The following is a 12,104-nucleotide window of genomic DNA, read 5'->3' as shown; positions in this document are numbered from 1 at the left end:
TTTCTTTTTTTTTTTTTTCTTTTTTTTTAAATTTTTTTTTTCAACGTTTTTTATTTATTTTTGGGACAGAGAGAGACAGAGCATGTACGGGGGAGGGGCAGAGAGAGAGGGAGACACAGAATCGGAAACAGGCTCCAGGCTCCGAGCCGTCAGCCCAGAGCCCGACGCGGGGCTCGAACTCACGGACCGCGAGATCGTGACCTGGTTGAAGTCGGACGCTTAACCGACTGCGCCACCCAGGCGCCCCTAATTACACTTTCTACGTTGAGATCAGTGTAGACTCACATACAGTAGCAAAAAACAGCAGATCGCCATCTCACGTACACTTTACCCCAGTCTCCCCCAAAATGGTAACACCTGGCAAAACTACAGTGCCATATATTTCTGATTTTTTTTTTTTTTTTTTTTGGTCGCACTAAAGTTTGGGTTTTGTTTTTTTCCTTCTTTGTGTCTTGAGGTGGTGGAATCTATCCATGTACTGACAGCTCCTGGATGTTGATGCAACCACAGAGCCCCTCTTGTAAGATCTGTGTCAAGGCCAGAGGAAGCAGGCACTTCCGTCGGTCTCCTACTTCCGGTCTCCTACTTCCGGTCTCCTACTTCCGTGAGCCGGATACGGGGTCTCCTAGCGAGCCCCTCCTCCCCAGAAGCTGCCTCCAGTCCCACATCACGACCGCGCTCTCCCCGCACAGCCCACTTTGGCAGCCTCAGCCTCTGAAGCCAGCCTGGGGACCATCGTTTCTGACCACCCTCAGCTCCCACGGGGGGCCCCTGTGCCCGTGACACACTCGGGTCAGCGGCTGGCCGGGCAGGCATGGGGGGCAGTGTCATTTTCAGCGCCCCGTCTGTCCTGTGGCCCCTTGGCTTGGGGGCAAACCTCTGGACGGTTGGCCTTCCGACTCTGGGAGCCTCCTCCTCTCTCCCCTCTCCCGCCTTTCCTGCCCACTAGAGATTCAGGGGCTTTGAAGTCAAACTCATCCCCAGGCTACTATTGATCACCTGCCATTTCTGCTGCTTAAGCCACAATTACTGGGCTTCCTACACTTGACCTGTAATTGAATTTCCTTGGGAACTCAATGGCAAGATTGATTCAGCCTAATTGAGTCAAAGATCGACTCTCCAGGCCCTTCGTCTAGTCCCTGTCTGTGCCTGGGGCTCTCTCGGCTGACGCTCTAAGACTCACACAGCTCCGGTGTTAAAAGTCAAGAATCAGCTGACACCTTTTAAGTACTATTTCTTCAAATGATCCTATGGGACGTTGCCTTTCGTTGCCTCCCCCAGGGCTCGGCCAGCCGAGAGCAGGGGACACCTCTTCTCAACCTGGCTTGCTTTCTCTCGTTCTCTCCACACGAATGCTGATATGCAAGTGTCAAGGGGGAAAAAAATCTGGTCTGGTTCAAGAGCAGGTTGGGAAATGAGTCAGGCGTGAGCCTAATTTCCTGGGCAGTTCGGGGAATTAGCAATTTGTTCTTTCTAAATTTTCGTGCTAGGACTCCATGATAAGAAGAAAAATAACCCCCTTTTAAGATGGGGGAAAGGATCCGAATAGTCATTTCTCTACAGAAGGGCCTACACATGACCAGCAAGCACGTGGAAAGATGTCGAACACATCACTGGCCACCAGGGACCTGCAAGTCAAAACCACAATGAGGCATCGCCTCACACCCAGCAGGACGGCTAGAATCAGAGAGAGAGAGAGGTGTAGGTGAGGTTGTTGGGAAACGGGAGCCCTCATCTGCTTTGGATGGGGATGTAAATGTTGCAGCCAATTTGGAAACGGTCTGGCCATCCCGCAAAAGGTTAACCACAGAGTTACTCTATGACCCAGCAGTTTCAATCCTAGGTGTGCTCCTGAGAAATGAAAACACAGGTCTACGTAAAAATGTATACGCAAATACCCAATCAGTATTTTTTTTTAAAAATTGTTTTTTACATTTACTTATTTTTGAGAGACAGAGCAGGGAAGGGGCAGAGAGAGAGGGGGAGGCACAGAATCGGAAGCAGGCTCCAGGCTCCGAGCTGTCAGCACAGAGCCCGACGCGGGGCTCGAACTGGTGAACCGTGAGATCACGACCAGAGCCAAAGTTGGACGCTTCACCGACTGAGCCACCCAGGTGCTCCTGTGCGTTGTTCCTTTTGATAGCCAAGTAATACTCCTCTGCATGGATATACCTCGTCTGGTTTACACACTCACCAGCGATGGACCCTTGGGCGGTTTCTGTGGCTTGGCTTTTCTGAACAGTACTGCTTGCGGGGTGCCTGGGGGGCTGAGTCGGTTGGGCATCTGTCTTCGGCTCAGGTCAAGATCTCACGGTTCCTGAGTTCAAGCCCCACGTTGGGCTCTGTGCTGACAGTTCAGAGCCCGGAACCCGCTTTGGATTCTGTGTCTCCCTCTCTCTCTGCTCATGTTGTGTCTCTTTCAAAAATAAATGAGCATTTAAAAAAAAAGGGGGGGGGGAACAAAGCAATGATACAAGCTTCAGCGGGAATGAACCTTGAAAACATTACGCTAAGGCACAGAAGCCAGTCACAGAGCACATGGTGTATATATTCCATTAGTACGAAGCATCCAGAACAGGCAAAAAGATAGAGACAGAAAGCAGATTAGTGTTTTTTAGAGCAGCGAGGGATGGGAAGGTTGGGGGAGGTGGCTAAGAGTACAGGGGTTCTTTGTGGGGTGATAAAAAATGTCCTAAAATTGATTGTGTCTGTTCTTGTGCAACTCTGTAAATAGAATAAAAACCCATGAATGGTACGCTTCAGATGGGTAAATTATAAGGCATATGAATATCTCAATAAGGCCGTTAGGAAAGGGATGTTAGCACCAGGAGGGGATCTTCCTAAGGCAGAGTCTCCCCCTTCTCCAAAAGCAAACAAACCAAAAAAATCTGGTTGCTGGGACACCTGGGTGGCTCAGTCGGTTAAGCGGCCAACTCTTGATTTCGCCTCAGGTCATGATCTCACGGTTCGTGGGTTCGAGCCCCACATTGGGCTCTGCGGTGGCAGTGTGGAGCCTGCTTGGGACTCTCTCTCCCTCTCTCTCTCTGCCCCTCTCCTGCTCACATGCTCTCTCTCGCTCTCTCTCAAAATAAATAAAACTTAAAAATATTTTTTTAGGGACGCCTGAGTGGCCCAGTCAGTTAAGCGTCTGACTTCGGCTCACGTCATGATCTTGTGGTTTGTGGGTTCGAGCCCCACGTCGGGCTCTGTGCTGACAGCTCAGAGCCTGGAACGTGCTTCAGATTCTGTGTCTCCCTCTCCCTCTGCCCCTCCCCTGCTCATACTCTGTCTCTCTCTCTCTCTCTCTCTCAAAAATAAATAAAACATTAAAAAATTTTTTTTAAAGAATAAGAAAAAAGAAATGGATAAATGGAAAGAAATAACAAAGAGGTGGGCATTCGTAAAGATGGAGATTCTCCTAAATTAGTTTGTGTTATATCTTGTTTCTTTGATGCCCTTCATTTATTAGCTCTTGTAATTCTGAGGGGCTTTTCATTTCATTTACAAGACGCCATGGTTTCATTTCCTCCCCTTCTTTATGGAGATCTTTCATTCCCCTCTCAAAGAGCTTTGTCAGAATTTTTAGAGCTAAGTTAAATAGTGCTGATAATGTGCCCTGTCTTGTTCCTGTTTCAAAGAGGAATAATTCATGTTTCTCCATTAAGTGTCATTTTGACTTCTGGTTTTCAATAGAGCTTTTGTGATGTTAAAGAGACAACCTCTTATTGCTTTCAGGAAGAGTTTCAATAAAGAATTCCCTTTTGGCGTTTATAGAAATAATTATATGATTTTACCATTTTTTTCCAATAACATTATTGATCATATTGACGACTTGAGCTTTGGGGGGGGGGGAACAGAAATGGCTGAAGTGTATGTTCCTTTTAAAATTATACTATATTCTGATTGTTAAAATTTTATCTAGAATTTTCGCATATCTGTTAATTCATGAGATTACCACATAAGCTTTTTATTTTTTAGATGTTATTCTTTAGATATGGGTGATGATCAAAAATGTCTTTCATCAAAGGGAATAAAACAGAAAGGTGCAGTAAATAGCAATAAAAAATTGTAAAGCTCCAACCTCATTAAGAAAAAAAGAAATGTTAAATAGAACCAAAGCAACAAATTGACAATTAAAAAAAATTTTTTTAACGTTTATTTATTTTTGAGAAGAGAGAGACAGAGCATGAGCGGGGGAGGAGAGAGAAAGAGGGAGACACAGAATCCGAAACAGGCTCCAGGCTCTGAGCTGTCGGCACAGAGCCCAACACGGGGCTTGAACTCACAGACCGTGAGATCATGACCTGAGCCGAAGTCGGACGCTGAACTGACTGAGCCACCCAGGTGCCCCAACAAATTGACAATTTAAAAAAGAATCCCAGTTCAGAGGAAAAACAAAAAACAAATAAACAAACAAAAAAACCCAGGTGCTTTTCATGTATTGATGGAGGGAATGGGAATCAGTACAGACTTAAAATTGCATGAACACATCCCAAACCCAGGAAAGTCAGTGAAGCAAGAAGATGGGGGGGGGGGGTATACGAATGATTTTCAATTTTTGGTTTCTTTTTTGTACCTTCCAAATTTTCTACAAAGATGTAGTTACTTTATTTTTTTTAAGTAGGCTCCACACCCAGTGTGGGACTTGAACTCACAACTCTGAGATCAAGAGTCAGTCGTTGGGGCACCTGGGTGGCTCAGTCGGTCAAGCGTCCGACTTCGGCTCAGGTCATGATCTCACAGTTCATGAATTCAAGCCCCACATCAGGCTCTGCACTGGTGGCGTGGAGCCTGCTCGGGATTCTCTCTCTTCCTCTCTCTCTGCCCCTTCCCAGCACTCTCTCTCTCTCTCTCTCAAAAATAAATAAAGAGATGCACGCTTACCGACTGAGCCTGCCAGGCACCCCAATACATATATGTAACTATGCTAATAAAAATATGCATATGGAAATGAAAACCACAGTGAGATTTCACGACACATCGGCCCGAATGGTTAAGATGAAAAAGATCGACAATGTCAAGTGAGAGAGGGGGTAACGGGGACCCTCACACGTTACTAATAGGCGTATAAGCTGGTTCAGCTGCTTTGGAAAACCACCTCTCGGCTGTCAACTAAAACAGACCCGCCAGCATTTCCATTCCTAGGCAAATACTCCACAAAAGTAAGGGCACACGTCTACTAAAAACATGTACGAGAACGTTCACCGGTCTTACTGGTAACCACCCCAAACCAGAACACCCCAAATGTCTCTGGTGAAGGACAATGGATAGGTTCGGTAGATTCCAACAACTGGATTCTCCACTGCAGGGGACAAAAGACGGAATGGCAAACTGATACGTGCGACAACACGGATGAATCTTACAGACATTGTTGAGGCAACGAAGTCAGACGCGAGACTGTGCGTTGATGATTCTCTTTATGTGAAGTTCAACGAAGTTCGAGGAGAGGCCCGAATATTCGCTGGTGACCGGTTGCAGTGGCCACTGCTGGGGAGTGGGTGAGCGTTGACTGGGAGGGGGCTAAGGGATGGACACGGAAACACTCTATTTTGGTCTGGACAGCATCCATCTGGGTGTTTCCATATGTAAGATTTTGTCACGCTTGAGATTTACACACTTTATGCAAGTTACACCTCAATAAAAAGCTAAGTGAAAAAGTATACCCTACTTTAATCCTACTTCTGGGAAATCACCCTAAAGAAAGAACCTAAGATTGGGTGCCCGGGTGGCTCAGTCGGTTCAGCGTCCGACTTTGGCTCAGGTCATGATCTCGCGGTCTGTGGGTTCGAGCCCCGCGTCGGGCTCTGTGCTGACAGCTCGGAGCCTGGAGCCTGCTTCCGATTCTGTGTCTCCCTCTCTTTCTGCCCCTTCCCTGCTCGCTCTCTCTCAAATATAAAATAAAACATAAAAACAATTTTTTTAAAAGAATAACCTAGGATCCTAGCACAAAGATTTCTGTACAGAGATGTTCAATGCAACAACAACGTATCACTTCAAGACCTTCCCAGAAACCCTTACTATCCAACTCCAGGGGACTTATTACGCACAGTTACGAGACAGCCATGTGATGTAATGTTCTGTAGCCATCCGAATTTAGGAGGTATGAGAATGTTTAATGGCCTGAAAAAAATGGTCACATTCACAATATGAACTTATACTGAACTAATATATGAGTTAAAAGTGCAAAACAGTTTGCACACAAGTCTGAGTCCAATTATGTAGAAAACAAAAGTAGATAAGCATAGGAAAAAAATTGGAAAAAGCAGACCTAATACCGCATTGTCTTTGGTCCTGGAAATACAGGGCCTGCATGCAAATGTTTCCCACTAGTGACCTCTTTTTCTACGATTAATTGAGATCTGCACCGAGGTGGCCTCAGTGCTCCCCAAAACCTCAGGCCTCCTTTGTGACTCTCCTTCCTCAGCTTTAAGCAAGCATCATCATAATTTTTAAGGGATTTGATAGAAAATGCTCTACGGTGGTGGGTTGTCCAAGATTAGGATTCCTCTGTGGAAGCTGGAGGTCAAATTCTACCTAAAACCCTAAACTCATTCCTCGTGTTGAGGAGGGAAAAAAAAAACCTTTCCTCTACCCTCTTAGGTTCAGTGTTGGGGAACCGTGAATTAATCTGAGGAAAGATAAACCAGCAAGAGAAAAGACCAAGTTTATTCACGTATGCATGCAGGAGTTTGCACAGAAAGTAATTTGGCTCAATAACTAAAGACAGGGGTTTATATACCTGGTAGGGGGAAGGGAGGAAAAGGCTTCTATTCAAAGAACAAATGGGTTTCTTTAGGAACAAATGGGCTTCTCTGGAAACAAAGCGGGAGATAAGATAGTTTGTGATAATGCTTGTGTATGTAGGTTCAGTGGTCTTCTTTATCTCCTCCAAAGCCATGAAACTCCTCCCCAGAGGGAATTTATGATAGTTTCATGCTTGATCTCCTTCTCGGGAAGGAAGCCACCCCAAAGAGGGGGTTTATGACAGCATCGCCTCCCAGATAGTCTGCTTTTAGTCAGATAAGGGAGGGTTCAGACGAAGTCCCGTCCCGCATCTGTTAATTCTCAAATGTCTTTGGCTCAAAATAAGTTTTATGGCACCGCGGTATAAGTTGGACCCATTCTCTTGCATAGAGGATAATATTTTGAAATATTACCCACCTTTTCCCCATCTTCCCTGTTAAACACTAGCCCTTTCCTCATTCATTCTCCCGTGTAGTATCTGCATTTACTGCCTCAGGGAAAGAGTGGCACTGTGTGAATGCAGAAAGGGAAAACGTCTGCTGGCTCGTAACCTTCCAAAGTCAGGGCCCTGCAGGGAATCAGGGAGGATTCTGGCAAATGGGGTGCAGCTGAGCTCTTCTCTCCCAAGACAGGAAGGCAGAGGGGAGAAGAGAGGCCGTGAGTGTGTGCTGAATGCACCCGGCCCTAACCCCAACACCAGGCTCAACCTCAAGGCGGGGGGGGGGGACGGGGGGGACGGGGGGGGGACAGAATCCGAAATCCCAGAGAAGTCTGGGGGACACCTGGGGTGGAGCCCAAGGTGGAGAAACCCAGAGCAGAAACGGTGGAATGACTTGCTGAGGCCCAGGAACCTGGGGCAGAGGCCTTGCCTGTGACAGAGAGACAAACGTCTTAGGACCCTCCCTCCCCCAGCTTCCCTCAGCCCAGAGGGCCCCAGGAGCAGCTGACTGAATCCCCTGGGCCCAGAGAAGGACTCGGAGATTCCCACCACAATCATCAGCTTCAAAGAAGCCTCTGGGATGTGCGTTAAAAATGGAAAGAAAATGTCAAACATTATATTCTAGATGTTGCTGTGAACATGTGATTGTCCGGGTGATAGAATTTCAGGCAATTTGTATTTTCTTGTAATTTTGTTTTGTATACCTTCTGCAAAGGGCGAGCTTTGTAAGAGAAAACAAAAATTTTTAACATTTTTTTATTTTGGAGAGACAGAGAGAGACAGAGTGCAAGCAGGGGAGGGGCAGGGAGAGAGGGAGACACAGAATCCGAAGCAGGCTCCAGGCTCCGAGCTGTCAGCACAGAGCCCGACCCGGGGCTCGAACCCACGAACCGCGAGATCATGACCCGAGCCGAAGCCGGACGCTCAATATAAAAATTTTTAAACTTCAGTCAACAAACCTCAACGGAGCACATAAATACTCTCTGCCGGGCCATGTGCTCTAAGCCCGGAAATCTTTACAAAGCTGAAGGACACAGGCTCTGTTCTCAAGTGGCTTCAGATTGAGAGCAATAGACATAAAAACCGTTATGTTCTGAACTGTGTGCCCACAGATGCGCGCTCTTACGCGTCAGCCTGGTGGGAGCCCATGTAAAGCAACGCGTTTGCTTCTTTGGGCCCACTTAATGCTTTCCACGCGGGTCTCAGTTATCTCCTCGGTAAGATCCACAGCTGTGCTTCTCTATTTTCTACCCTTTTTAAACAAAAGGTGATAGGTTATTCGAATATACACACACCTCTGCATGACTGCTGTAGGACAACCTGAAATGCTGGGAGATTTTCTACGGTCGTGAATGAAAACCATCTTTTGGTCCGGAATCAACGTGAAGGTTAATTTGATGTGTCAACAAGGCTAGGCCACAGAACCCAGACAGTGGGTCAAACGTTATTCTAGATGTTGCGGTGAAGGCATTTTTGAGATTAACATTTAAAGTCTGTAGAGTTTCAGAGGCGCCTGGGTGGCTCAGTCGTTGGGCCTCCGACTTCGGCTCGGGTCGTGATCTCGCGGTTCGTGGGTTCGAGCCCCGGGTTGGGCTCTGTGCTGACAGCTCATAGCCCGGAGCCTGCTTCGGATTCTGTGTCTCCCTCTCTCTGCCCCTCCCCTGCTAATGCTCTGTGTCTCCCTGTCTCTGAAAAATGAATAAATGTTACAAAAAAAAAAATTAAAGTCTGTAGACTTTGAGGGGCGCCTGGGTGGCTCAGTTGGTTAAGCATCCAACTCTTGATTTCATCATGATCTCACGGTTCAGTCAGTGGGATCGAGCCCCGAGTCGGGCTCTGCTCAGGGCCTGCTTGGGATTCTCTCTCTTCCTCTCTCCCTCTGGCCTCCGCTGTTCTCTCTCTCTCTCTCTCAAAATAAATAAATAACACATTTAAAGTCTGTACGCTTTGAGTAAAGGGCCTTCCATACAGTAGGGGGGCTCATCCTATCAGACGGAGGCCGGAACAGAAAGGCTGCCTCCTCGGGCAAGGAGGAGCTTTGTCGGTCGGCAGCCTCTGTGCTCGAATGGTGACTGGCTCCTGTCTCCAGCCTGCTGCCCTGCCCTGCCCTGCCCTGCAGAATGGGACTTGCCAAGCCTCTGCCACTGCATGAGCCAATTCCTTCAAATAAATCTCTCTCTTTATATACATACACACGTATTTAGTTACATACACACACACATCCTGTGGGTTCTATTTCTCTGGAGAACCTGGGCTAATACAACCTATAAATATTCATGTTCCATGTTTAACCCTCACCAAAGACCTCCCAGTGCAAAAGGAGCCTTAATATTATGCTGCACACAAACACTTAATTTGTGGCTGTTGGTCTTTCTTCCTCAGTCAACCCAAAAGGCAGGGGTGATAAATGATTATCAACGTCGGCAGCACTGCCTTCCTGCACTGATGTGGCCCGGCCACAGCCACCAGCGCTGGGTCCGCACCGTGTGGTTAAACCGTGCGGTTAGTCATCCTGGCTTTAGAGCCCAGAGCCAGCCTTAAATCATTTCAGCGCAGACACAATGAGACGTTTTGTTCCCTGACGCTCAACTATTAGATATTATATTCGAATTTTAAAAGAAAATCCACGTACGTGGTCAAAACAGAGTTCAAACGGTAAAAAGCAGTACCGAGTGAAAATTCTCCTAGTGAGAGCATCTCAGAAGACAGGGAGAAACCCAGGACACCTCCTTTAAAAAAAAAAAAAAAAATTTTTTTTTTTGAGGCTTCTGAGACAGCAAAAGAAAAAACAATGCCAAAGAGCACTATTGTGAAGTCAGAGACAAATATATGTGGGTCTCAGCCCCCTAGTTCCCGACACAGGGCTCTGGAACCCTTGTAAGCTCCTGGGTGGCGGGGGGGGGGGGGGATATGGGTTCTGTTGAGGTGATCCTGGGCGGGCTCCCGGTGGGGGCCGCTCACCGGGAAGACCAGGCAACGACTGGGAGCTTGGCAAATTGATGGAACCCGACGAAGGGGTCATGGGCACCTCCTACTTGCAGCCAAATCAGACGGCAGCTGTAGGTAACCTGGGCACCCACTTACTCACAATTGGTTCTGAACTGGGGGGCAGTCATGTGGGACTGAGCCCTCAGCCTGTGGGATCGGACAGTATCTCCGGACAGAGAGTGTCCGGATTCACCTCGTCCTCTCCCTGATGCAGACCTGGCACCGGTCATTTCCGCAAGGATCCCTTCCTTTTTAGTACAGAATGGCGTTTAAAGGGCAAGGGCCGGATGCTAGGTGTGTTCATGGTGAACGGGCTTTTTATGGGTTGAATCGTATTCCCCCAAAAGATAGGTTTACATCCTAAACCCCAATACCTCTGAACGTGACCTTATTTGGAAAGAAGGTGGATGTGATCAGTTAAGGTGAAGTCATACGGGATTAGGGCGGGCCCTAAATCCAATGACTGGTGGCCTTATAAGAAGGCCAGGTGAAGACACAGGGGGACAGGGAACCCTACGTGACAACAGAGAGTGGCATCGTGTGTCTACAAGCCAAGGGACGCCGAGGATCGCTCACAAGCAGCAGTGGAAACCAGAAGGAGGTGAGGAAGGACCCTCCCCGAGCGTCTGTGGGCAGCACGTCCTGCCGACGCCTCCAGAGCCGTGAGAACGAATTTCTATTCCGTGATGCCACGGTTTTGTGATAATTAGAACACTCTTGGGAAACTAAGCAGGGGTGGGGTGTGCTGGGGAATATGTGAATGCGTATATAACACACCAATCTACCTCTCTGAATTTCCAGAACCATCCGTACACGTGTGAGGCCGGGAGTCCACACCGACGCACTGAGTTCCAATCCAACACCACAGAACTCTAGTTTTCTCCCTTTCCGCGTTTGTAAACCCTTTGTCCCATAGTGAAAACCCCAGCCCCCCGCCGTCCACAGCGCAATCCCAGACTTGATCCCCCTGCTGTATGTGACGATCCGCCAGCACATCCTCTCTGGCAGATGCCCTGCGTCTCCCAGCCGCGCTCCCACGCCTGCCGGCCCCTCACCTCCAGCACCGAGCCAGGCCACCCCCCGCCAGGGCCCCCACTCACCCCCGTGGGCTCCAACACCCCCACGCCGGATTGGACCGCTTGCTCTCAAACGTGACGTGAACATCGTACTGTGCACTTTCTTCCGCAACCGGCTTTTCCCGCTCCACGTTTGCAAGATTCATCCACACCGATGCGCGTGACTGTAGCTCGTCCGTCTGGGCTGCTGCGTGGGGGCCCCCACCGTGGGGGCCACCGCTGCGGCCGGACACCCGGCAGTTGGCGGGTTTCTGCCACCACAGGCTCGTGCTGCTCTCCTGGTGCGTACGGGCACGTCTCCGGGGACAGATTCACCGTGTCCTAGAGCGCGGACGTCCCCACCTTTGCTAGGTAATGCCAGACTGTTTCCCGGAGGGGTCTGCCAAGTCTCTCCTGGGTCCTCAACCGGCGGAGCGCGGGCAGAGTTTCTGTTGCCCCGAGGCCCCCGCGACGCTTGAGATCCTTGGTCATTTACCCATGGGGTGAGTGGTTTCCTGATCCGCGCGCGGGGTCAGCGCCCAGGGCTGACACGGGCTGTCTCAGCAATTGTCTCCAGTGACCTAGAAGCGATATTGATGTGTGGCATTTCCAAGTACGCGACTTAAAACACCAGGCGTGGCTCTCCGCCCTCCTCGGCAGCTGGGAGTCCCATGGGACCACGATCCGGCTTCAAGCACACAACCGTGGACGCTGACCTGGTGAGAGCGAGGAGACCAAAGAACCGGCGACCCCGGGGTGACCACAAGGAGCAGGACCACCCCGCTGCTCCGGGCGGTTACCAGGCAGAGACGCTTTGCCCCAGAGCCAGTGCACCGCTGGGGCTGTTGGGGTAGCTCAGTCTTCACCCAGGCCTGTTC

This window comes from Neofelis nebulosa, chromosome 16, assembly GCF_028018385.1.
Source record: "Neofelis nebulosa isolate mNeoNeb1 chromosome 16, mNeoNeb1.pri, whole genome shotgun sequence".
NCBI lineage: Eukaryota > Metazoa > Chordata > Mammalia > Carnivora > Felidae > Neofelis > Neofelis nebulosa.
The sequence above is the reverse complement of the archived record's forward strand: the minus strand, read 5'-3'. Positions refer to the sequence as shown.